Consider the following 25,065-nt stretch of genomic DNA (forward strand, 5'->3'; position numbering starts at 1 on the left):
ATGCAAATGGCAGAGGTATGCTTTACAAAGCCCACGTAGCGTGCACAAAACAGGACATCAGTCAGGCCCACTTGAAGAGATGGTAAAGAGGAAATACTTCTGCTGCATCCAGTAAAACATAGAGATTGGCCTGCTTTAAAGGTTGACCATGTCCTTCTGTGGAAACAGAGAAATTGACATGAGGCCGGGAAGCCCAAATGGAAACACACCAACACAGGTTACAAAGGACCATATAAAGCGCTTTATTTCAAAGTTACAAAGTTACCAAGTTATCAAGGTCAATTGACATGCGAATAGCTATTCGGCTCTCTGACTCACACACGAACCTCCAACGATAAGGTTTCGCATCGAAAGTGGGAGAGACCGATCATCGGGATGCTTGGGTTTTTATACATTTAGTACTGCATTGGCCAGCCCTCTTACAAGTTAACCATTTCTGGAACCATGGCTAGGGTTCGTAGCCAGGTCGAACATGCAATCTCCATATATTAGATCGGTTCCGCTGATACTGTTACATATTTACACCTAGGTTAAACAGAGGACAGGGTCTTAGTTCATGACCCTAACAAGTAGCCTGCGGACATATTATTCATTCACGTGTGCGGAGGTCACCATGGCCGAAGTCTTACTCGCAATGTCATTCGGCCTCCATTTTGTGATTCGGGGTGACTTCCACACTGCAAGAATACCTAAAATGGCGGCTAGATCCAAGATGGCAGCTTACACAATACATTAAGGTCAAGACCTTGCCGCGGAACCTATGTTCACAATATTCTTTAGACAGCTTGGCGTAGGCCAACATACATTTAAACAATGCGATTGGGGTCACAATATTATATCGATTTCCACAGACCCTCCTTTTGGCCTATGCCAAGTGCTAAAACATAGTTTTCTAATACTTTTGAAAATACTTGAAGGCATTATCATCCATAGGTTCCGCATCATTGTCTGAAATATCAATAGCCATAAGGTCGTTCGTAAGAACTTCTTGCAACATGAACTCTTTAGATGCTGTCTTCGGAGTGTATATCTTACGCCCTATTGCGCTCATTACCTGGGCACAACATTCCCCCATCATTCCGCATATACTTGGGAGGCATTGAAAACAACAGCAAAGAAATAACAGAGTCCCTAAAATACCTAAAATGACAGAAAGCACCTTCCACCCCCAAGATCGTAGAGAATCCCAAAACCAGGTACTAAGGCTCCAGTCTCCTACAGGGATATGGACTTCAGAACTAAGAATGTGTAAGTTCTGAATTGCTTTAAATATTGTTGGTGAAGAATCTGGTACGAAAACGCAACAAGCGGACCCCACTAATTTACATACTCCACCTCGTTCGGCTAAAATGACATCTAATGCCATTCGATTTTGCAGTGCTACCAATCTTATCGCCTTTTGCTCTAAGGTCATATTGTAAAGTATGTCCGTGGTCCGGTTGATCGTTTTCTCCAATACCCTCGCTAATCCCCTAATGTTTTCTGAATTTGCTATTTGTCCCCAAAAGGGGACTACTGATTTGGCTATATCCCCGAACACTTGTCCGGGGGTATCTCCCTCACTATCTCGTCGCGGGCGAGCCTGGGATACCTCTAAGGTACTGGCTATAAATACACCTGGTAACAATATCCCTAAATAACAAGTCCCCTGCCAATCCTTGGGCAACCAGGGAAAAGCTAAACTACCACAAACAAAATAAACGGGTCCCCCTACATACAAAGGCCTATTTTCCCCAGTCAAATTTACAATATGTATACAAGGCTCAAAATCTCCCATTGGCCTAGTGCCATTTCTTTGTACACAGAAAGGGACAGAATCAGGATTGTGATTTACAGAATAAGAAGGAGGCATGGCATCCTTATTGCCTATCGGAGCCATCTTGAAAGAAACTAGATTTTGGAAAGGAAAGGAAAGTTTATCAGACGGTCTAATAGAAGCGATATTAGGTCTACTCCTATTTGCGAAAAAGCGAGCATCCCAGGGGAGTCAATTCACGTCTCTCAAATTCATTCAAATTAGTGCCATCGAAGTTCCCTGAGATGCTATCATTCCATCGGCCAAAGAAGAGTGCTCTAAGAGAGGCATAGCAGGAAGTCGTTAGAGGTAAGGGATGTATATACCATCCCAGTCCCTTGTTCCCATGTTGTGGCAAATGCGTGCAAATCCAACAATTACTCTTATTAAAAATAGCATGCGTAGCGTTCATCACTATCATCAGAGTGTTATTATGATATTTCTGTCTATGCCGAGAGTCCCTAGGGGACAGAGTGTGAAGGTGTACAGAGGGAGTCAAAACAGTTGGTACAATTTCGGTCGGTAACAGAGGCTTCAAAGGATAAATCTCTTCAAAGTACCAAAGTCCCACGGCAGCAGTTGCAAAACTAACAGTAATCAAAACAAGAACACAACAGTACGTTTTCAGGGCCCAGGCACATTGTCCATTGTTCGAACTGGTCACCTCCTTATCTAATAGTTCAATACGAGGAGCAGCGGTGAAGGCGGCAGGCATCATGGTTGTCCCGATCGACGGCCCCAATGTTCGTTGCTGGCGGCACTTCGGCCGCGCGACTTCTTAGTCCTTCCCAACCCTAGCCAACAGAACCCTCCTTTTCTGTGTTCCAAAAAAGGGAAAGACATTAGTATTCCAATCACTCCTTTTTTTTCCAGATGCACGATACTCGTGCAGCGATTTTATTTTCGTGGTCGAAGGTTGTACCTGATGGTACCCAAGTTTTCCGAATCCAAAAGCAGAGTATCGTCGCTCCCTGAGGGGAGCGTCACGTCGGTGGCGACGGAAGTCGCAGAACTTGAAACCAGAGTTTCCGGAAGTGATTGATCAAGGGAGTGCGGAGACAAAATGGACGGCTCCCCGAGCTCCTCAGGCTCAGAGAACTTCTCCGACGCACTCACAACGCTGCTTGCTACTCCGAGATCAGAAAGTGTAGCATCAGCAAGGGGTTCTGTTTCTTCTGTAACTTGTGGCGTCGGGTGAGGGATCTTCTTGATGTGTGTTGCATGTATCCAGTTCTTCTTTCCTGCCACCCGCACTGCCGTCCTGGTGACCAATAAAACCTGGTAGGGTCCCCGCCAGCGAGGCGCGAGACAGGAAGACCTTTCGTAGGCCTTTACCAGGATCCAGCTGCCGGGCAATATATCGTGCCCTGGGCCCGTAAACCGTACAGGTAAGGCGGCCTTCACCTGGTGGTAGATGAAATACAGGTTTTTAGTCAATTGATTACAATAATCTACAAGCAATACATTCTCCACATCCCTCAGGGCTTTAGGTTTAGGGAGGCCCCAAATATTAGCAGGCCTTCCCATTACTACCTCAAATGGAGAAAGCCCAGTTCTAGTCTGGGGTGTGGTGCGCATAGCTAACAATACAATAGGTAAAGCATCTGGCCATTTTAATTTAGTCTCAGCACATGTTTTTGCAAGTTTGTTTTTCAAAATACCGTTGTGTCTTTCTACCAACCCCGCACTTTGAGGGTGCCTAGCTGAATGAAAACGTTTCTCAATCCCTAAGGCAACACATATTTGCAATATTACAGCTGCGATGAAATGTGGGCCGTTATCCGACCAGATTATCCTCGGGAGCCCAAATCGAGGAAAATATTCTTTCACCAAGATCTTTGCGGTGGTCATGGCGGTAGCATCTTTGGCAGGGAAAGCCTCGACCCACTTGCTAAAAGCACAAATGATAACAAGAACATATTTCAAGTTATTACAACGTTCCATTTCAATGAAATCAAGGTGAATGGTTTCAAAGGGGACAGAGGGGGGCCCGAAACTTCCCCTTGGAGTCACTGTCCCTTTACCCACATTGTGCTGCAGGCAAATCATACAATTCTGAACATATTTTTTTTCAGTTTCCAAAATTTTGTCATTCACCCAAACCTGCTGTAATATCTTTGCAATTTGATGGGCACACACATGTGTTGGACCATGTGCCATTGTGACCATTGCTAATACATAAGAATCAGGAAGCAACCATTTCCCGTCAGATGCGTCCACCCAACACCCTTCGTCATCCAATTTCCCCATGCCTTCAGCCCATTTCCTAGATTCATCAACAGAGGCATCAGTCTGAATATCTCGCACAGACCCAATGCCTTCATCTATTATACAACCATCTCTCACTTCCCTTGAGGTATACATGTCTGTGCTAAGGTCTGTAGCTGTTTGTCTAGCTATCGAGTCTGCAAAAGCATTTCCTTTGCCCACATCATCTATGACCTTACGATGAGCTGCACATTTCATAATCACTAGTTGTTTAGGGAGTGAGAGTGCTGAAAGTAACTGTACTATTAAGGGACCATGCTGAATCTTGGTCCCATGTGAGGTCAGAAACCCTCTTTCCGACCACAATTTTCCGAAGTTGTGAGCCACCCCAAAGGCGTACTGACTATCCGTATAAATATTAACTCTATGCCCTTGGGAGAGCTCACAAGCACGAGTCAACGCTATAATCTCTGCGGCCTGCGCAGAGTTATGCGGAATCCTTTTAGTTTCTACGATCTTGTTTAAAGTAGTAACTGCATAAGCAGCTGTAGATGTGCCATTCGGAAGTTTAAAGCAGGAGCCATTACAAAACAGCTCCCCTTCCGCATTCTCCAAAGGAGTATCTGAGAGGTCTATTCTGCCCTTTGTTTCTTGTTCGGTGGCGTACAGGCAGTCATGTGATCCATCATCGCCGCAAGCAGAAGTTTGCGGGAGAGGCAAAAGTTCAGCCGGATTGAGAACACAACACCTTTTAATTTGGATATGAGGAGCAAATAGAACTAATTCATACCTGGTCAACCGGGCAGAAGTAAGGTGTTGTGTTTGAGTTTTATTCAATAGAATATCAACAGAGTGAGGTACCATCAGAATCAAATCGTGGCCTAGGACCATCCCCTCACTCTGTTTTACAGACGCAGCAGCAGCAGCAACAGCGCGCAGACATCGCGGCAAAGCGCATGCGACAGGATCAAGGGCAGAGGAATAATAGCCGCACGGCCTATTCTTCCCTCCATGTTCCTGCGTTAACACAGACAAAGCACATCCATTACATTCATGCACAAACAACACAAAGGCCTTATCGTAATTTGGTGTACCCAGAACCGGTGCTGAACACAGCGCGGCTTTGAGAAGCTCAAATGATCGTTGATGTTCCGATTCCCATGGCAGTGGCAAAGAAATGCCCTTCCTCGTCAAAGCCAACATCGGTTTTACCACTAGGGCAAAGTTCGGGATCCACAGTCTACAGTAGGACGCCATCCCTATCAGGGCTCTGACTTCCTTCTGTGTTTTTGGGACAGACATGCCAGAAATGTGTTTTATTCGTTCAGGTGTCAATCTTCTCCCCTCCTTTGACAGGAGGTAGCCTAAATAGGCAACCTCCTGGCAACAATATTGACATTTCTTAAGTGAAGCTTTGTGTCCATGTTCAGCTAAATGAACAAGCAACAATATAGTGCCTTCTTTACAAGCTTTCTCAGAGTCTGCAGCTAAGAGCAAATCGTCTACATATTGAAGCAGCGTGCAAGTAGGTGGCAATTCAAGGGTGTCGAGCTGCTCTTTTAAGGCTCTACTATAGATCCTAGGAATTTCAGTATACCCTTGAGGTGCCCTTGTGAATGTAAATGAGCGTCCCCCCAAGGTGAACGCAAACAAATACCTGCTCTCCTTGTGTATCGGAATACTAAAGAAGGCGTTTTTCAAATCTACGACACTGAAGTGCGTAGCCATAGCAGGGATCATTGTTAAGATTGTAGTTACATCCGGCACGATTGGAAATTGTGGGGCCACTACCCGGTTAATAGCACGAAGATCTATTATAAACCGGTACGGAATTGCATTGTCGCCTTTCTTATATACCGGTAAGATCGGACTATTACATAAGCTACCTGTAATCTCTTCGATCACTCCACGATGTACAAAATCGGAGACAATGCATTTCAAAGCGCGCTCGCCCTCAACTGAAATTTTATATTGCGGAATGCGCGGCAGTTTAACCCCATGTTTCAATACTATCTTAACAGGGTCAATGTGCAATATCCCGACATCATTGTCGTCTATTGCCCACAAATATTCTGGGACAATGCCAAATTCGGGAGGTAGAGGTCGGGTCAAGTATTGGGAGTTAAAAGGTTGCTGTGGTGAAACTGTTAATCTTATTCCGTCAGGGGAACAATGAATCACTGCGTTCAATTTCTTCAACAAATTCAACCCCAGCAAATTTTCTCCACAGTTTGAAGTAAGAAGAAAAGGGCACTGGTCTGTAAAAGGGCCCAAAGAAATGGGTACCGGTGCAGAGACCGGACAAACAGTTGGTATACCAGAGAACCCTATAGAAACATTCGTTTGCCCTGACAGGGGAATGTTTGGAACCCGAGAATGGTCAATGGAGCACTTCTGCGCTCCAGTGTCGATCAAGAACTGATGTTTCCTATTCCCCACCAATAATTCAACATAGGGGCCCTTCTGAATAACGGGAATAGGTAAAGGTTCCAAACGCTGCTTCGGGCAATCCTAGTAAGGCAGAACTTCATCAAAGGGAAGTTCCTCAGAAAGATAGACGGCGGAAGGGTGATCAAATATATTTCTTGAGTCCATACTCGAAGTCTGATTTTCCTGTGAAAAAGGTTGCTGGGGATCTCGTAGAAGCTGACCCCTATCAGGACCCCCTGCTCCAGGGCGGCCCCGTGGTCGCCTACCCATACCTCCGAATGTGCCTCCTGACCTCTGACGGAGGGCAGGGCACTGTGCTCGCCAGTGACCTTCCTGGCGGCAATAAGCACACTGATTAATATTTATAGAATTTAGAGGAGTATTTCCTCTTGGAATGTACTGACCTCTAGTTTGTGTCGTACCTCCTCTGGGGTGCCTGACAATTTGCTGCAACAATACCTTAGTCTTTAGGTCACCCCTTCTTTTTTCTATTTTCTCTTTTTCGTTATTAACCCTATTCTCATAATACTGAGCCATATGCAAAACCTCTGACTGAGATTTTGCCTGCCAAGCGCTCTCTGAGGACATAATTTGTGACTGGATGTCGGGCAACAATCCACGCACAAATTTGTCCACAAACAACCTCTTCCCCGACTCTGTACCCAAATCCTGTCCACTGAAGTCGGAGAACACTTGTTCAAACCTATTAAAGAATTCAGTGGTACCTTCAGTTTTTCCTTGGGCACAGGCCGTAAGCTTGTCCCAAATAATCCTTTTTTCTGGAATTATAGTTTTCAATTTGGCAACTATTCTATCAGGTAAAGTGAGTATTACCTGCGGTGGTTTCTCACCAGCTGGTCGTTCCCCATCTATTCTAGTTAGATTTACCCATGTATCCCCTAACCCCGGCACATCATCTACTGTCCGTACCTGCTTCCATACATCAACAGGTAAAAGCACTGGAAACAATAAATCCATGTCACTTAAGGTGAACACGGAAGACTGCAAAACGGATTCTATTTCTTTATAAAACCCTGTCGGGTTCTTCCTAATATCAGGGACTGATTGTCTGATCGTGTTCACTTCCTGTCGAGAGAACGGGACGTGAACAAACTGTGATACGTAGTGTGCTGGGATATCCACCGCGGGAGCACCAGTCGCCGCGTCGGCGGGGATTTCTACTTTTGGGACAAGGGTCGGAGGGACCTCTCTCATAGGCAACTGAGATATAGGGACCTCCGACCGCTTACTGAGTAATAAGGCCAAATCAAGCGCTAAAGCAGCTGTGGAAGTGTCGGGCGAAAAAGCTCTTTTACAAATACCTAATAACTCTGTGGGGCAACCAACCTTCTTTCTTATACATTCTTCCTGCAAGTGCTGTACCATCACTTGAATTACCTTCCTTTGCATTTCTACCGTATATTGACTATATGTATCGTATACCTCATCCGGCGGTATTGATGGATCCGAGATCCATCGAACCGCATCTCTAGTACAAATCCGTACTTCCTCGGGTGCTGATCTTCGGCACGAAAGGAACCGTTTCTGCATATATATCCTATCGTCCTCATCATCCTCATTTTGTAATCTTTCAAAATCCTGTCTAAACTCAAACAATCTATCAACATGTCCATATACTTTCTGTTCGGTATCCCTTGAGAGTGCCAAAGCGTTCAGATCTCTCACCCCTTGTGGGAGATCCGAAGTCTGCAATCTACCCCACATTACACCTAAATGAATCCCCAGTCCTTCAATAAAAACGTTTTTCTCGGGAAAATCGTGCAAATTAGATAATGTTGAAAATACCTCAGTTTGATCACCTTTTTCCATGCAATGTTTAGCCCAAGCAAATAGTTCCTGTTTCCTGCCCGCAGGAACAGTACTACGAGTCACTATCCTCGACCCTGCACCAGGATCTGATTTAATAAACACAGGACTCCCCGAGATCGAAAGTGTAGGTGAACCTAACATGGGTGCAGGGGAAAGAGGTAAAGTAACAGACGAAATAGACGGAGGAGCGACAACTAAGGAACTAGGGGTAGTAGGCTGTGTAAGAGGAGTAGGAATAACGATAGGAGCAATAGCAGGAATGGGAATAGCGCCCACAACAGGAGCATACGGAGGTGGCGCTGAAGAATCAGGCCTCCGTTCGTTTAATATTTTCTCAATAAACTCCTCGGAAACATGGAAATCTTTAGAAGGGTAAATTTTCTGGACTCCGAGCGAAAAAGCTCTGTCCATTTTCTGGGTTTCATCTAATCGTTTTTCCTTGTCATATAACAATGCCTTTTCGGCATTCGTTTTATGACGTCGTGCATGTTTATCCCTACTTTTAAGCTGCTGTAATGCTTCCTTTTTCCAATTTTGTAACACATCAAAGGCTGCTGGCCTAGCCTTCTTCTTAAGCAAAATCGACTCTAAGTATTCAATACGGGGGATCTCAAAACTACCATTGATTGGCCACTGAAATCCGGAGGCATTTCTGGTCTGTCTGTGCCAAATGTCATTAAATACAATACTACCAATGCCATACTTACAGTACATAGTACACGCCGGCGACCCCTCCTGTGGTGCCGGACGGCTAAATTCCAAAGATTGTCGATCGCTGCGGAATAGAGCCCTAAAACAGCTAGACAATTTCCCAGGCATTTCTCAAAGAATTGGTGTTACCTGGTCCAATAATTGTGTCTGCAGATACAATACGCCAAATTCAAATTGTCAGGGTTAAATTAAGAGCCGGGTCACGACTACACCTGACCAAACCTAAGGAGGACCGTACGGTTTTCAAAGGACTTCAACTAACAAATTTTACCTGCGTTCAGTGGTTTCGGCAAATCTGCCCGCCTCGGATTTGGACCCTCGTCAAGATGCCGTGTCAGACCGCACGACTATCGCCCAAGGATCGGATCGTGCAGCGCTGCCGAGGTATCGCATCTCGATCGGTCGGGCCCGCAGAATCACACCGTCCGATCCCGATTCGATAGTCTGCGTCAACCTTCAATTATCCGGCATCAATCTTGAGGGTCCCTATTCGGGCGCCAACTGTGGAAACAGAGAAATTGACATGAGGCCGGGAAGCCCAAATGGAAACACACCAACACAGGTTACAAAGGACCATATAAAGCGCTTTATTTCAAAGTTACAAAGTTATCAAGTTATCAAGGTCAATTGACATGCGAATAGCTATTCGGCTCTCTGACTCACACACGAACCTCCAACGATAAGGTTTCGCATCGAAAGTGGGAGAGACCGATCATCGGGATGCTTGGGTTTTTATACATTTAGTACTGCATTGGCCAGCCCTCTTACAAGTTAACCATTTCTGGAACCATGGCTAGGGTTCGTAGCCAGGTCGAACATGCAATCTCCATATATTAGATTGGTTCCGCTGATACAGTTACATATTTACACCTAGGTTAAACAGAGGACAGGGTCTTAGTTCATGACCCTAACAAGTAGCCTGCGGACATATTATTCATTCACGTGTGCGGAGGTCACCATGGCCGAAGTCTTACTCGCAATGTCATTCGGCCTCCATTTTGTGATTCGGGGTGACTTCCACACTGCAAGAATACCTAAAATGGCGGCTAGATCCAAGATGGCAGCTTACACAATACATTAAGGTCAAGACCTTGCCGCGGAACCTATGTTCACAATATTCTTTAGACAGCTTGGCGTAGGCCAACATACATTTAAACAATGCGATTGGGGTCACAATATTATATCGATTTCCACACTTCATGGGTGTCTGTCAATATGATACTTCCCTGCTGCAAAGCTTACATTCGAAACGCCAGAACAACTAGGCCCAGAGCACAAAGATGCAGTCAGGTTGAAATAACGAGATACTGAAGAGCAATTTTGTATTTCAGAGTGGGAAAAGCAAATATGACCCCGACGTGATTTGAACACGCAATCTTCTGATCTGGAGTCAGACGCGCTACCATTGCGCCACGAGGTCCTTGTGGCAGTCCACCTGGTGTGTCTGATGACAGAATAAAGGTAGGAGACGTACATGCACCTGCAGAGCCTCATTGCTTCTTTAAGTAGACTGGCTAGGATAGCTTCCTTCTGTGCATCAGTACACGCTGCAGCCAAACCCTTCCCATGAAGTCTTGATGTTTATGAATTGAATGGCAAGTTTTGAAAAACTAAAGCAAGCGAGAAGAATTGCTTGCAGTTTATTGGATTTTTTGGACGTCAGCAGACGAGACCTGCGAGAGGTAAACAGAAGTTCATAGTTGGTCATGCTGAATTTTTGAGCCAAAATGCATCGTCCCTGGGTGGGCTTGAACCACCAACCTTTCGGTTAACAGCCGAACGCGCTAACCGATTGCGCCACAGAGACTCATGCAGTGCCTACACTGGGGCCTGATTGGTGTGCTGTTTGCTTATGCTCCCCAGGCAACCTGAAAATATTTCTAAAATAGCTCTATTTCCCACAGCAAATCCGGGTATAAAGTACTTCCCTACCTCCCGTAATCCACAAACACAGGGGATTTAGTAGAGGACAGAGCCCATCAACAGTGCACCAAATGCCCTCTGTGTAGGCATAACTTGCTATGAGGAGAAAGCCACAGTTGCGCACTTGTGTTAAAAGGGGACAGTAGGCTGAACCCAGAGAACACGGGAGAAATGACTCAGGTTTACTGAGTGGAACACTCTGTGTCTTTGTGCCCAAAACAGCAGCGTCTTTTCGGTTAACAGCCGAACGCGCTAACCAATTGCGCCACAGAGACTCACTGGCATGTGTGTTCTGCCTTTGGCCTGATTGCATTGCTATTTTTTTCTGATTGGCAGAAAACCTGAACTTTTTTCTGAAAAAGGCATGCCTCTCGTAGCACTGCAGTGCATTAGATTGCTCCCTTGCTTCCCTGAGTCCCCAAATACACAACCACCTTGGGCACAATGGAAGACACATTCCAGCAGATTTAGCAAGAGTGCACCAAGGTTTCTATATGTAGGTACCTTGCTGAGAAGAAAGACCTCCAGTTGCATTCTTCTGTTAAAAGAGGGCAGCAGAGTGCACCAAGAGAACTTGGGGGAAGTAGCTTATGTTAACTACTTGCCATGCTCTTTATAGATCCCTCTGTTTGACTGGGTGAATTCTAATTTCTGGGGTAGAGTAAGCAATTTTTGGATCTAGATGCTGTGCGCAACAGGAATGCTATATACTTCACTGTACTGCTACTGAAAAGTTACCAATTTTACAGGATGTTCAGGTAAGCTTTGTTTCAGAAAACCACTTGCTAGTGGCACTAAGACAGATTACTGGGACAAAGGAAGAGGGTTTGGGGATTAGCACATCTCCTATGAAAGGTACAGTCACGCCCGAGACAACTCTGAGTGTCACCTCAAATTCTAAGAAATGCAATCTAGGGACCTACGCTTTTTATTGCCAGTGGATCTTTGTGTTTCAGACAAATGTGCACGCCTCCCAGAGCCCCTTGCAATGCACTTAGGGAAATGGGGGAAGTTGCTGTGAAGCCCTCTCGCTGACAATGTCTTTCTTGTCTATAATGTATCTATGAGAGAGAGAGAAATAGGCAATGCGAGAGTGAAAAAGTAAAATGGAAATGTGTCTACTGAGACCAGTATAAGGGGAAATCCTCACAATCCAGGACCGACAGTTGATTGGGAGGGCGCTTACAGGTTTCCGACACCAGACCGGTACCTGAACTCACAAACCCAAACTGCAAAGTGATGGGCATTGCCACTAGACTGCCGACCCCCTTTCGGGGCCCCAGCATATATCCTTTAGTCACACCTAGAGTTCCCAGGACAGTGCAGCATTCAGCGATTACACGAAAATATTGACAGCGCTAGGAGGCCATGCAAATGGCAGAGGTATGCTTTACAAAGCCCACGTAGCGTGCACAAAACAGCACATCAGTCAGGCCCACTTGAAGAGATGGTAAAGAGGAAATACTTCTGCTGCATCCAGTAAAACATAGAGATTGGCCTGCTTTAAAGGTTGACCATGTCCTTCATGGGTGTCTGTCAATATGATACTTCCCTGCTGCAAAGCTTACATTCGAAACGCCAGAACAACTAGGCCCAGAGCACAAAGATGCAGTCAGGTTGAAATAACGAGATACTGAAGAGCAATTTTATATTTCAGAGTGGGAAAAGCAAATATGCCCCCGACGTGATTTGAACACGAAACCTTCTGATCTGGAGTCAGACGCGCTACCATTGCGCCACGAGGTCCTTGCGGCAGTTCACCTGGTGTGTCTGATGACAGAATAAAGGTAGGAGACGTACATGCACCTGCAGAGCCTCATTGCTTCTTTAAGTAGACTGGCTAGGATAGCTTCCTTCTGTGCATCAGTACACGCTGCAGCCAAACCCTTCCCATGAAGTCTTGATGTTTATGAATTGAATGGCAAGTTTTGAAAAACTAAAGCAAGCGAGAAGAATTGCTTGCAGTTTATTGGATTTTTTGGACGTCAGCAGACGAGACCCCTGCGAGAGGTAAACAGAAGTCCATAGTTGGTCACGCTGAATTTTTGAGCCAAAATGCACCGTCCCTGGGTGGGCTTGAACCACCAACCTTTCGGTTAACAGCCGAACGTGCTAACCGATTGCGCCACAGAGACTCATGCAGTGCTTACACTGGGGCCTGATTGGTGTGCTGTTTGCTTATGCTCCCCAGGCAACCTGAAAATATTTCTAAAATAGCTCTATTTCCCACAGCAAATCAGGGTATCAAGCACTTCCCTACCTCCCGTAATCCACAAACACAGGGGATTTAGTAGAGGACAGAGCCCATCAACAGTGCACCAAATGCCCTCTGTGTAGGCATAACTTGCTATGAGGAGAAAGCCACAGTTGCGCACTTGTGTTAAAAGGGGACAGTAGGCTGAACCCAGAGAACACGGGAGAAATGACTCAGGTTTACTGAGTGGAACACTCTGTGTCTTTGTGCCCAAAACAGCAGCGTCTTTTCGGTTAACAGCCGAACGCGCTAACCAATTGCGCCACAGAGACTCACTGGCATGTGTGTTCTGCCTTTGGCCTGATTGCATTGCTATTTTTTTCTGATTGGCAGAAAACCTGAACTTTTTTCTGAAAAAGGCATGCCTCTCTTAGCACTGCAGTGCATTAGACTGCTCCCTTGCTTCCCTGAGTCCCCAAATACACAACCACCTTGGGCACAATAGAAGACACATTCCAGCAGATTTAGCAAGAGTGCACTAAGGATTCTATATTTAGGTACCTTGCTGAGAAGCAAGACCTGCAGTTGCATTCTTCTGTTAAAAGAGGGCAGCAGAGTGCACCAAGAGAACTTGGGGGAAGTAGCTTATGTTAACTACTTGCCATGCTCTTTATAGATCCCTCTGTTTGACTGGGTGAATTCTAATTTCTGGGGTAGAGTAAGCAATTTTTGGATCTAGATGCTGTGCGCAACAGGAATGCTATATACTGCACTGTACTGCTACTGAAAAGTTACCAATTTTACAGGATGTTCAGGTAAGCTTTGTTTCAGAAAACAACTTGCTAGAGGCCCTAGGACAGATTACTGGGACAAAGGAAGAGGGTTTGGGGATTAGCACATCTCCTATGAAAGGTACAGTCACGCCCGAGACAACTCTGAGTGCCTCCTCAAATTCTAAGAAATGCGAACTGGGGTCCTACGCTTTTTATTGCCAGTGGATCTTTGTGTTTCAGACAAATGTGCACGCCTCCCAGAGCCCCTTGCAATGCACTTAGGGAAATGGGGGAAGGTGCTGTGCAACCCTCTCGCTGACAATGTCTCTCTTGTCTATAATGTATCTATGAGAGAGAGAGAAATAGGCAATGTGAGAGTGAAAAAGTAAAATGGAAATGTGTCTACTGAGACCAGTATAAGGGGAAATCCTCACAATCCAGGACCGACAGTTGATTGGGAGGGCGCTTACAGGTTTCCAACACCAGACCGGTACCTGAACTCACAAACCCAAACTGCAAAGTGATGGGCATTGCCACTAGACTGCCGACCCCCTTTCGGGGCCCCAGCATATATCCTTTAGTCACACCTAGAGTTCCCAGGACAGTGCAGCATTCAGCGATTACACGAAAATATTGACAGCGCTAGGAGGCCATGCAAATGGCAGAGGTATGCTTTACAAAGCCCACGTAGCGTGCACAAAACAGCACATCAGTCAGGCCCACTTGAAGAGATGGTAAGGAGGAAATACTTCTGCTGCATCCAGTAAAACATAGAGATTGGCCTGCTTTAAGGGTTGACCATGTCCTTCATGGGTGTCTGTCAATATGATACTTCCCTGCTGCAAAGCTTACATTCGAAACGCCAGAACAACTAGGCCCAGAGCACAAAGATGCAGTCAGGTTGAAATAACGAGATACTGAAGAGCAATTTTGTATTTCAGAGTGGGAAAAGCAAATATGCCCCCGACGAGATTTGAACACGAAACCTTCTGATCTGGAGTCAGACGCGCTACCATTGCGCCACGAGGTCCTTGCGGCAGTTCACCTGGTGTGTCTGATGACAGAATAAAGGTAGGAGACGTACATGCACCTGCAGAGCCTCATTGCTTCTTTAAGTAGACTGGCTAGGATAGCTTCCTTCTGTGCATCAGTACACGCTGCAGCCAAACCCTTCCCATGAAGTCTTGATGTTTATGAATTGAATGGCAAGTTTTGAAAAACTAAAGCAAGCGAGAAGAATTGCTTACAGTTTATTGGATTTTTTGGACGTCAGCAGACGAGACCTGCGAGAGGTAAACAGAAGTCCATAGTTGGTCACGCTGAATTTTTCAGCCAAAATGCACCGTCCCTGGGCTTGAACCACCAACCTTTCGGTTAACAGCCGAACGCGCTAACCGATTGCGCCACAGAGACATATCCAGTTCTTACACAGGGGCCTGATTGGTGTGCTGTTTGCTTATGCTTCCCAGGCAACCTGAAAATATTTCTAAAATAGCTCTATTTCCCACAGCAAATCAGGGTATCAAGCACTTCCCTACCTCCCCTAATCCACAAACACAGGGGATTTAGTAGAGGACAGAGCCCATCAACAGTGCACCAAATGTCCTCTGTATAGGCATAACTTGCTATGAGGAGAAAGCCACAGTTGCGCACTTGTGTTAAAAGGGGACAGTAGGCTGAACCCAGAGAACACGGGAGAAATGACTCAGGTTTACTGAGTGGAACACTCTGTGTGTTTGTGCCAATAACAGCAGCGTCTTTTCGGTTAACAGCCGAACGCGCTAACCAATTGCGCCACAGAGACTCACTGGCATGTGTGTTCTGCCTTTGGCCTGATTGCATTGCTATTTTTTTCTGATTGGCAGAAAACCTGAACTTTTTTCTGAAAAAGGCATGCCTCTCTTAGCACTGCAGTGCATTAGACTGCTCCCTTGCTTCCCTGAGTCCCCAAATACACAACCACCTTGGGCACAATAGAAGACACATTCCAGCAGATTTAGCAAGAGTGCACCAAGGATTCTATATGTAGGTACCTTGCTGAGAAGCAAGACCTGCAGTTGCATTCTTCTGTTAAAAGAGGGCAGCAGAGTGCACCAAGACAACTTGGGGGAAGTAGCTTATGTTAACTACTTGCCATGCTCTTTATAGATCCCTCTGTTTGACTGGGTGAATTCTAATTTCTGGGGTAGATTAAGCAATTTTTGGATCTAGATGCTGTGCGCAACAGGAATGCTATATACTGCACTGTACTGCTACTGAAAAGTTACCAATTTTACAGGATGTTCAGGTAAGCTTTGTTTCAGAAAACAACTTGCTAGAGGCACTAAGACAGATTACTGGGACAAAGGAAGAGGGTTTGGGGATTAGCACATCTCCTATGAAAGGTACAGTCACGCCCGAGACAACTCTGAGTGTCACCTCAAATTCTAAGAAATGCAAACTAGGGACCTACGCTTTTTATTGCCAGTGGATCTTTGTGTTTCAGACAAATGTGCACGCCTCCCAGAGCCCCTTGCAATGCACTTAGGGAAATGGGGGAAGGTGCTGTGAAGCCCTCTCGCTGACAATGTCTCTCTTGTCTATAATGTATCTATGAGAGAGAGAGAAATAGGCAATGCGAGAGTGAAAAAGTAAAATGGAAATGTGTCTACTGAGACCAGTATAAGGGGAAATCCTCACAATCCAGGACCGACAGTTGATTGGGAGGGCGCTTACAGGTTTCCGACACCAGACCGGTACCTGAACTCACAAACCCAAACTGCAAAGTGATGGGCATTGCCACTAGACTGCCGACCCCCTTTCGGGCCTCAGCATATATCCTTTAGTCACACCTAGAGTTCCCAGGACAGTGCAGCATTCAGCGATTACACGAAAATATTGACAGCGCTAGGAGGCCATGCAAATGGCAGAGGTATGCTTTACAAAGCCCACGTAGCGTGCACAAAACAGCACATCAGTCAGGCCCACTTGAAGAGATGGTAAAGAGGAAATACTTCTGCTGCATCCAGTAAAACATAGAGATTGGCCTGCTTTAAAGGTTGACCATGTCCTTCATGGGTGTCTGTCAATATGATACTTCCCTGCTGCAAAGCTTACATTCGAAACGCCAGAACAACTAGGCCCAGAGCACAAAGATGCAGTCAGGTTGAAAAACGAGATACTGAAGAGCAATTTTGTATTTCAGAGTGGGAAAAGCAAATATGACCCCAACGTGATTTGAACACGCAACCTTCTGACCTGGAGTCAGACGTGCTACCATTGCGCCACGAGGTCCTTGTGACAGTCCACCTGGTGTGTCTGATGACAGAATAAAGGTAGGAGACGTACATGGACCTGCAGAGCCTCATTGCTTCTTTAAGTAGACTGGCTAGGATAGCTTCCTTCTGTGCATCAGTACACGCTGCAGCCAAACCCTTCCCATGAAGTCTTGATGTTTATGAATTGAATGGCAAGTTTTGAAAAACTAAAGCAAGCGAGAAGAATTGCTTGCAGTTTATTGGATTTTTTGGACGTCAGCAGACGAGACCTGCGAGAGGTAAACAGAAGTTCATAGTTGGTCATGCTGAATTTTTGAGCCAAAATGCATCCTCCCTGGGTGGGCTTGAACCACCAACCTTTCGGTTAACAGCCGAACGCGCTAACCGATTGCGCCACAGAGACTCATGCAGTGCTTACACTGGGGCCTGATTGGTGTGCTGTTTGCTTATGCTTCCCAGGCAACCTGAAAATATTTCTAAAATAGCTCTATTTCCCACAGCAAATCAGGGTATCAAGCACTACCCTACCTCCCGTAATCCACAAACACAGGGGATTTAGTAGAGGACAGAGCCCATCAACAGTGCACCAAATGTCCTCTGTGTAGGCATAACTTCCTATGAGGAGAAAGCCACAGTTGCGCACTTGTGTTAAAAGGGGACAGTAGGCTGAACCCAGAGAACACGGGAGAAATGACTCAGGTTTACTGAGTGGAACACTCTGTGTCTTTGTGCCAAAAACAGCAGCGTCTTTTCGGTTAACAGCCGAACGCGCTAACCAATTGTGCCACAGAGACTCACTGGCATGTGTGTTCTGCCTTTGGCCTGATTGCATTGCTATTTTTTTCTGATTGGCAGAAAACCTGAACTTTTTTCTGAAAAAGGCATGCCTCTCTTAGCACTGCAGTGCATTAGACTGCTCCCTTGCTTCCCTGAGTCCCCAAATACACAACCACCTTGGGCACAATAGAAGACACATTCCAGCAGATTTAGCAAGAGTGCACCAAGGTTTCTATATGTAGGTACCTTGCTGAGAAGCAAGACCTGCAGTTGCATTCTTCTGTTAAAAGAGGGCAGCAGAGTGCACCAAGAGAACTTGGGGGAAGTAGCTTATGTTAACTACTTGCCATGCTCTTTATAGATCCCTCTGTTTGACTGGGTGAATTCTAATTTCTGGGGTAGAGTAAGCAATTTTTGGATCTAGATGCTGTGCGCAACAGGAATGCTATATACTGCACTGTACTGCTACTGAAAAGTTACCAATTTTACAGGATGTTCAGGTAAGCTTTGTTTCAGAAAACAACTTGCTAGAGGCACTAAGACAGATTACTGGGACAAAGGAAGAGGGTTTGGGGATTAGCACATCTCCTATGAAAGGTACAGTCACGCCCGAGACAACTCTGAGTGTCACCTCAAATTCTAAGAAATGCAAACTAGGGACCTACGCTTTTTATTGCCAGTGGATCTTTGTGTTTCAGACAAATGTGCACGCCTCCCAGAGCCCCTTGCAATGCACTTAGGGAAATGGGGGAAGGTGCTGTGAAGCCCTCTCGCTGACAATGTCTCTCTTGTCTATAATGTATCTATGAGAGAGAGAGAAATAGGCAATGCGAGAGTGAAAAAGTAAAATGGAAATGTGTCTACTGAGACCAGTATAAGGGGAAATCCTCACAATCCAGGACCGACAGTTGATTGGGAGGGCGCTTACAGGTTTCCGACACCAGACCGGTACCTGAACTCACAAACCCAAACTGAAAAGTGATGGGCATTGCCACTAGACTGCCGACCCCCTTTCGGGGCCCCAGCATATATCCTTTAGTCACACCTAGAGTTCCCAGGACAGTGCAGCATTCAGCGATTACACGAAAATATTGACAGCGCTAGGAGGCCATGCAAATGGCAGAGGTATGCTTTACAAAGCCCACGTAGCGTGCACAAAACAGCACATCAGTCAGGCCCACTTGAAGAGATGGTAAAGAGGAAATACTTCTGCTGCATCCAGTAAAACATAGAGATTGGCCTGCTTTAAAGGTTGACCATGTCCTTCATGGGTGTCTGTCAATATGATACTTCCCTGCTGCAAAGCTTACATTCGAAACGCCAGAACAACTAGGCCCGGAGCACAAAGATGCAGTCAGGTTGAAATAACGAGATACTGAAGAGCAATTTTATATTTCAGAGTGGGAAAAGCAAATATGCCCCCGACGTGATTTGAACACGAAACCTTCTGATCTGGAGTCAGACGCGCTACCATTGCGCCACGAGGTCCTTGCGGCAGTTCACCTGGTGTGTCTGATGACAGAATAAAGGTAGGAGACGTACATGCACCTGCAGAGCCTCATTGCTTCTTTAAGTAGACTGGCTAGGATAGCTTCCTTCTGTGCATCAGTACACGCTGCAGCCAAACCCTTCCCATGAAGTCTTGATGTTTATGAATTGAATGGCAAGTTTTGAAAAACTAAAGCAAGCGAGAAGAATTGCTTGCAGTTTATTGGATTTTTTGGACGTCAGCAGACGAGACCCCTGCGAGAGGTAAACAGAAGTCCATAGTTGGTCACGCTGAATTTTTGAGCCAAAATGCACCGTCCCTGGGTGGGCTTGAACCACCAACCTTTCGGTTAACAGCCGAACGTGCTAACCGATTGCGCCACAGAGACTCATGCAGTGCTTACAATGGGGCCTGATTGGTGTGCTGTTTGCTTATGCTCCCCAGGCAACCTGAAAATATTTCTAAAATAGCTCTATTTCCCACAGCAAATCAGGGTATCAAGCACTTCCCTACCTCCCGTAATCCACAAACACAGGGGATTTAGTAGAGGACAGAGCCCATCAACAGTGCACCAAATGCCCTCTGTGTAGGCATAACTTGCTATGAGGAGAAAGCCACAGTTGCGCACTTGTGTTAAAAGGGGACAGTAGGCTGAACCCAGAGAACACGGGAGAAATGACTCAGGTTTACTGAGTGGAACACTCTGTGTCTTTGTGCCCAAAACAGCAGCGTCTTTTCGGTTAACAGCCGAACGCGCTAACCAATTGCGCCACAGAGACTCACTGGCATGTGTGTTCTGCCTTTGGCCTGATTGCATTGCTATTTTTTTCTGATTGGCAGAAAACCTGAACTTTTTTCTGAAAAAGGCATGCCTCTCTTAGCACTGCAGTGCATTAGACTGCTCCCTTGCTTCCCTGAGTCCCCAAATACACAACCACCTTGGGCACAATAGAAGACACATTCCAGCAGATTTAGCAAGAGTGCACTAAGGATTCTATATTTAGGTACCTTGCTGAGAAGCAAGACCTGCAGTTGCATTCTTCTGTTAAAAGAGGGCAGCAGAGTGCACCAAGAGAACTTGGGGGAAGTAGCTTATGTTAACTACTTGCCATGCTCTTTATAGATCCCTCTGTTTGACTGGGTGAATTCTAATTTCTGGGGTAGAGTAAGCAATTTTTGGATCTAGATGCTGTGCGCAACAGGAATGCTATATACTGCACTGTACTGCTACTGAAAAGTTACCAATTTTACAGGATGTTCAGGTAAGCTTTGTTTCAGAAAACAACTTGCTAGAGGCCCTAGGACAGATTACTGGGACAAAGGAAGAGGGTTTGGGGATTAGCACATCTCCTATGAAAGGTACAGTCACGCCCGAGACAACTCTGAGTGCCTCCTCAAATTCTAAGAAATGCGAACTGGGGTCCTACGCTTTTTATTGCCAGTGGATCTTTGTGTTTCAGACAAATGTGCACGCCTCCCAGAGCCCCTTGCAATGCACTTAGGGAAATGGGGGAAGGTGCTGTGCAACCCTCTCGCTGACAATGTCTCTCTTGTCTATAATGTATCTATGAGAGAGAGAGAAATAGACAATGTGAGAGTGAAAAAGTAAAATGGAAATGTGTCTACTGAGACCAGTATAAGGGGAAATCCTCACAATCCAGGACCGACAGTTGATTGGGAGGGCGCTTACAGGTTTCCAACACCAGACCGGTACCTGAACTCACAAACCCAAACTGCAAAGTGATGGGCATTGCCACTAGACTGCCGACCCCCTTTCGGGGCCCCAGCATATATCCTTTAGTCACACCTAGAGTTCCCAGGACAGTGCAGCATTCAGCGATTACACGAAAATATTGACAGCGCTAGGAGGCCATGCAAATGGCAGAGGTATGCTTTACAAAGCCCACGTAGCGTGCACAAAACAGCACATCAGTCAGGCCCACTTGAAGAGATGGTAAGGAGGAAATACTTCTGCTGCATCCAGTAAAACATAGAGATTGGCCTGCTTTAAAGGTTGACCATGTCCTTCATGGGTGTCTGTCAATATGATACTTCCCTGCTGCAAAGCTTACATTCGAAACGCCAGAACAACTAGGCCCAGAGCACAAAGATGCAGTCAGGTTGAAATAACGAGATACTGAAGAGCAATTTTGTATTTCAGAGTGGGAAAAGCAAATATGCCCCCGACGTGATTTGAACACGAAACCTTCTGATCTGGAGTCAGACGCGCTACCATTGCCCCACGAGGTCCTTGCGGCAGTTCACCTGGTGTGTCTGATGACAGAATAAAGGTAGGAGACGTACATGCACCTGCAGAGCCTCATTGCTTCTTTAAGTAGACTGGCTAGGATAGCTTCCTTCTGTGCATCAGTACACGCTGCAGCCAAACCCTTCCCATGAAGTCTTGATGTTTATGAATTGAATGGCAAGTTTTGAAAAACTAAAGCAAGCGAGAAGAATTGCTTACAGTTTATTGGATTTTTTGGACGTCAGCAGACGAGACCTGCGAGAGGTAAACAGAAGTCCATAGTTGGTCACGCTGAATTTTTCAGCCAAAATGCACCGTCCCTGGGTGGGCTTGAACCACCAACCTTTCGGTTAACAGCCGAACGCGCTAACCGATTGCGCCACAGAGACTCATGCAGTTCTTACACAGGGGCCTGATTGGTGTGCTGTTTGCTTATGCTTCCCAGGCAACCTGAAAATATTTCTAAAATAGCTCTATTTCCCACAGCAAATCAGGGTATCAAGCACTTCCCTACCTCCCCTAATCCACAAACACAGGGGATTTAGTAGAGGACAGAGCCCATCAACAGTGCACCAAATGTCCTCTGTATAGGCATAACTTGCTATGAGGAGAAAGCCACAGTTGCGCACTTGTGTTAAAAGGGGACAGTAGGCTGAACCCAGAGAACACGGGAGAAATGACTCAGGTTTACTGAGTGGAACACTCTGTGTGTTTGTGCCAAAAACAGCAGCGTCTTTTCGGTTAACAGCCGAACGCGCTAACCAATTGCGCCACAGAGACTCACTGGCATGTGTGTTCTGCCTTTGGCCTGATTGCATTGCTATTTTTTTCTGATTGGCAGAAAACCTGAACTTTTTTCTGAAAAAGGCATGCCTCTCTTAGCACTGCAGTGCATTAGACTGCTCCCTTGCTTCCCTGAGTCCCCAAATACACAACCACCTTGGGCACAATAGAAGACACATTCCAGCAGATTTAGCAAGAGTGCACCAAGGATTCTATATGTAGGTACCTTGCTGAGAAGCAAGACCTGCAGTTGCATTCTTCTGTTAAAAGAGGGCAGCAGAGTGCACCAAGACAACTTGGGGGAAGTAGCTTATGTTAACTACTTGCCATGCTCTTTATAGATCCCTCTGTTTGACTGGGTGAATTCTAATTTCTGGGGTAGATTAAGCAATTTTTGGATCTAGATGCTGTGCGCAACAGGAATGCTATATACTGCACTGTACTGCTACTGAAAAGTTACCAATTTTACAGGATGTTCAGGTAAGCTTTGTTTCAGAAAACAACTTGCTAGAGGCACTAAGACAGATTACTGGGACAAAGGAAGAGGGTTTGGGGATTAGCACATCTCCTATGAAAGGTACAGTCACGCCCGAGACAACTCTGAGTGTCACCTCAAATTCTAAGAAATGCAAACTAGGGACCTACGCTTTTTATTGCCAGTGGATCTTTGTGTTTCAGACAAATGTGCACGCCTCCCAGAGCCCCTTGCAATGCACTTAGGGAAATGGGGGAAGGTGCTGTGAAGCCCTCTCGCTGACAATGTCTCTCTTGTCTATAATGTATCTATGAGAGAGAGAGAAATAGGCAATGCGAGAGTGAAAAAGTAAAATGGAAATGTGTCTACTGAGACCAGTATAAGGGGAAATCCTCACAATCCAGGACCGACAGTTGATTGGGAGGGCGCTTACAGGTTTCCGACACCAGACCGGTACCTGAACTCACAAACCCAAACTGCAAAGTGATGGGCATTGCCACTAGACTGCCGACCCCCTTTCGGGCCTCAGCATATATCCTTTAGTCACACCTAGAGTTCCCAGGACAGTGCAGCATTCAGCGATTACACGAAAATATTGACAGCGCTAGGAGGCCATGCAAATGGCAGAGGTATGCTTTACAAAGCCCACGTAGCGTGCACAAAACAGCACATCAGTCAGGCCCACTTGAAGAGATGGTAAAGAGGAAATACTTCTGCTGCATCCAGTAAAACATAGAGATTGGCCTGCTTTAAAGGTTGACCATGTCCTTCATGGGTGTCTGTCAATATGATACTTCCCTGCTGCAAAGCTTACATTCGAAACGCCAGAACAACTAGGCCCAGAGCACAAAGATGCAGTCAGGTTGAAAAACGAGATACTGAAGAGCAATTTTGTATTTCAGAGTGGGAAAAGCAAATATGACCCCAACGTGATTTGAACACGCAACCTTCTGACCTGGAGTCAGACGTGCTACCATTGCGCCACGAGGTCCTTGTGACAGTCCACCTGGTGTGTCTGATGACAGAATAAAGGTAGGAGACGTACATGGACCTGCAGAGCCTCATTGCTTCTTTAAGTAGACTGGCTAGGATAGCTTCCTTCTGTGCATCAGTACACGCTGCAGCCAAACCCTTCCCATGAAGTCTTGATATTTATGAATTGAATGGCAAGTTTTGAAAAACTAAAGCAAGCGAGAAGAATTGCTTGCAGTTTATTGGATTTTTTGGACGTCAGCAGACGAGACCTGCGAGAGGTAAACAGAAGTTCATAGTTGGTCATGCTGAATTTTTGAGCCAAAATGCATCCTCCCTGGGTGGGCTTGAACCACCAACCTTTCGGTTAACAGCCGAACGCGCTAACCGATTGCGCCACAGAGACTCATGCAGTGCTTACACTGGGGCCTGATTGGTGTGCTGTTTGCTTATGCTTCCCAGGCAACCTGAAAATATTTCTAAAATAGCTCTATTTCCCACAGCAAATCAGGGTATCAAGCACTTCCCTACCTCCCCTAATCCACAAACACAGGGGATTTAGTAGAGGACAGAGCCCATCAACAGTGCACCAAATGTCCTCTGTGTAGGCATAACTTGCTATGAGGAGAAAGCCACAGTTGCGCACTTGTGTTAAAAGGGGACAGTAGGCTGAACCCAGAGAACACGGGAGAAATGACTCAGGTTTACTGAGTGGAACACTCTGTGTCTTTGTGCCAAAAACAGCAGCGTCTTTTCGGTTAACAGCCGAACGCGCTAACCAATTGTGCCACAGAGACTCACTGGCATGTGTGTTCTGCCTTTGGCCTGATTGCATTGCTATTTTTTTCTGATTGGCAGAAAACCTGAACTTTTTTCTGAAAAAGGCATGCCTCTCTTAGCACTGCAGTGCATTAGACTGCTCCCTTGCTTCCCTGAGTCCCCAAATACACAACCACCTTGGGCACAATAGAAGACACATTCCAGCAGATTTAGCAAGAGTGCACCAAGGTTTCTATATGTAGGTACCTTGCTGAGAAGCAAGACCTGCAGTTGCATTCTTCTGTTAAAAGAGGGCAGCAGAGTGCACCAAGAGAACTTGGGGGAAGTAGCTTATGTTAACTACTTGCCATGCTCTTTATAGATCCCTCTGTTTGACTGGGTGAATTCTAATTTCTGGGGTAGAGTAAGCAATTTTTGGAT

The 25,065-nt window shown here is 45.9% G+C and overlaps 7 non-coding genes across 7 annotated transcripts; all 7 read right to left on the reverse strand.

Moving 5' to 3' along the window:
* Nucleotides 1–10,322: 10,322 nt before the first annotated feature.
* TRNAW-CCA (transfer RNA tryptophan (anticodon CCA)) lies at nt 10,323–10,394 on the reverse strand. Its single transcript has one exon. It is a non-coding gene; the product is annotated as a tRNA-Trp (tRNA).
* A 313-nt stretch (nt 10,395–10,707) lies between these two features.
* Nucleotides 10,708–10,781, reverse strand: TRNAN-GUU (transfer RNA asparagine (anticodon GUU)). Its single transcript has one exon. It is a non-coding gene; the product is annotated as a tRNA-Asn (tRNA).
* A 1,790-nt stretch (nt 10,782–12,571) lies between these two features.
* Nucleotides 12,572–12,643, reverse strand: TRNAW-CCA (transfer RNA tryptophan (anticodon CCA)). Its single transcript has one exon. It is a non-coding gene; the product is annotated as a tRNA-Trp (tRNA).
* Nucleotides 12,644–12,958: 315 nt separating this feature from the next.
* TRNAN-GUU (transfer RNA asparagine (anticodon GUU)) lies at nt 12,959–13,032 on the reverse strand. The gene has a single exon. It is a non-coding gene; the product is annotated as a tRNA-Asn (tRNA).
* A 6,282-nt stretch (nt 13,033–19,314) lies between these two features.
* Nucleotides 19,315–19,386, reverse strand: TRNAW-CCA (transfer RNA tryptophan (anticodon CCA)). Its single transcript has one exon. It is a non-coding gene; the product is annotated as a tRNA-Trp (tRNA).
* Nucleotides 19,387–19,701: 315 nt separating this feature from the next.
* TRNAN-GUU (transfer RNA asparagine (anticodon GUU)) lies at nt 19,702–19,775 on the reverse strand. Its single transcript has one exon. It is a non-coding gene; the product is annotated as a tRNA-Asn (tRNA).
* A 2,175-nt stretch (nt 19,776–21,950) lies between these two features.
* Nucleotides 21,951–22,024, reverse strand: TRNAN-GUU (transfer RNA asparagine (anticodon GUU)). Its single transcript has one exon. It is a non-coding gene; the product is annotated as a tRNA-Asn (tRNA).
* Nucleotides 22,025–25,065: the final 3,041 nt, after the last annotated feature.

Source organism: Ambystoma mexicanum, chromosome 11 (assembly GCF_040938575.1).
Source record: "Ambystoma mexicanum isolate Mex_15411 chromosome 11, UKY_AmexF1_1, whole genome shotgun sequence".
Classification (NCBI taxonomy): Eukaryota; Metazoa; Chordata; class Amphibia; order Caudata; family Ambystomatidae; genus Ambystoma; species Ambystoma mexicanum.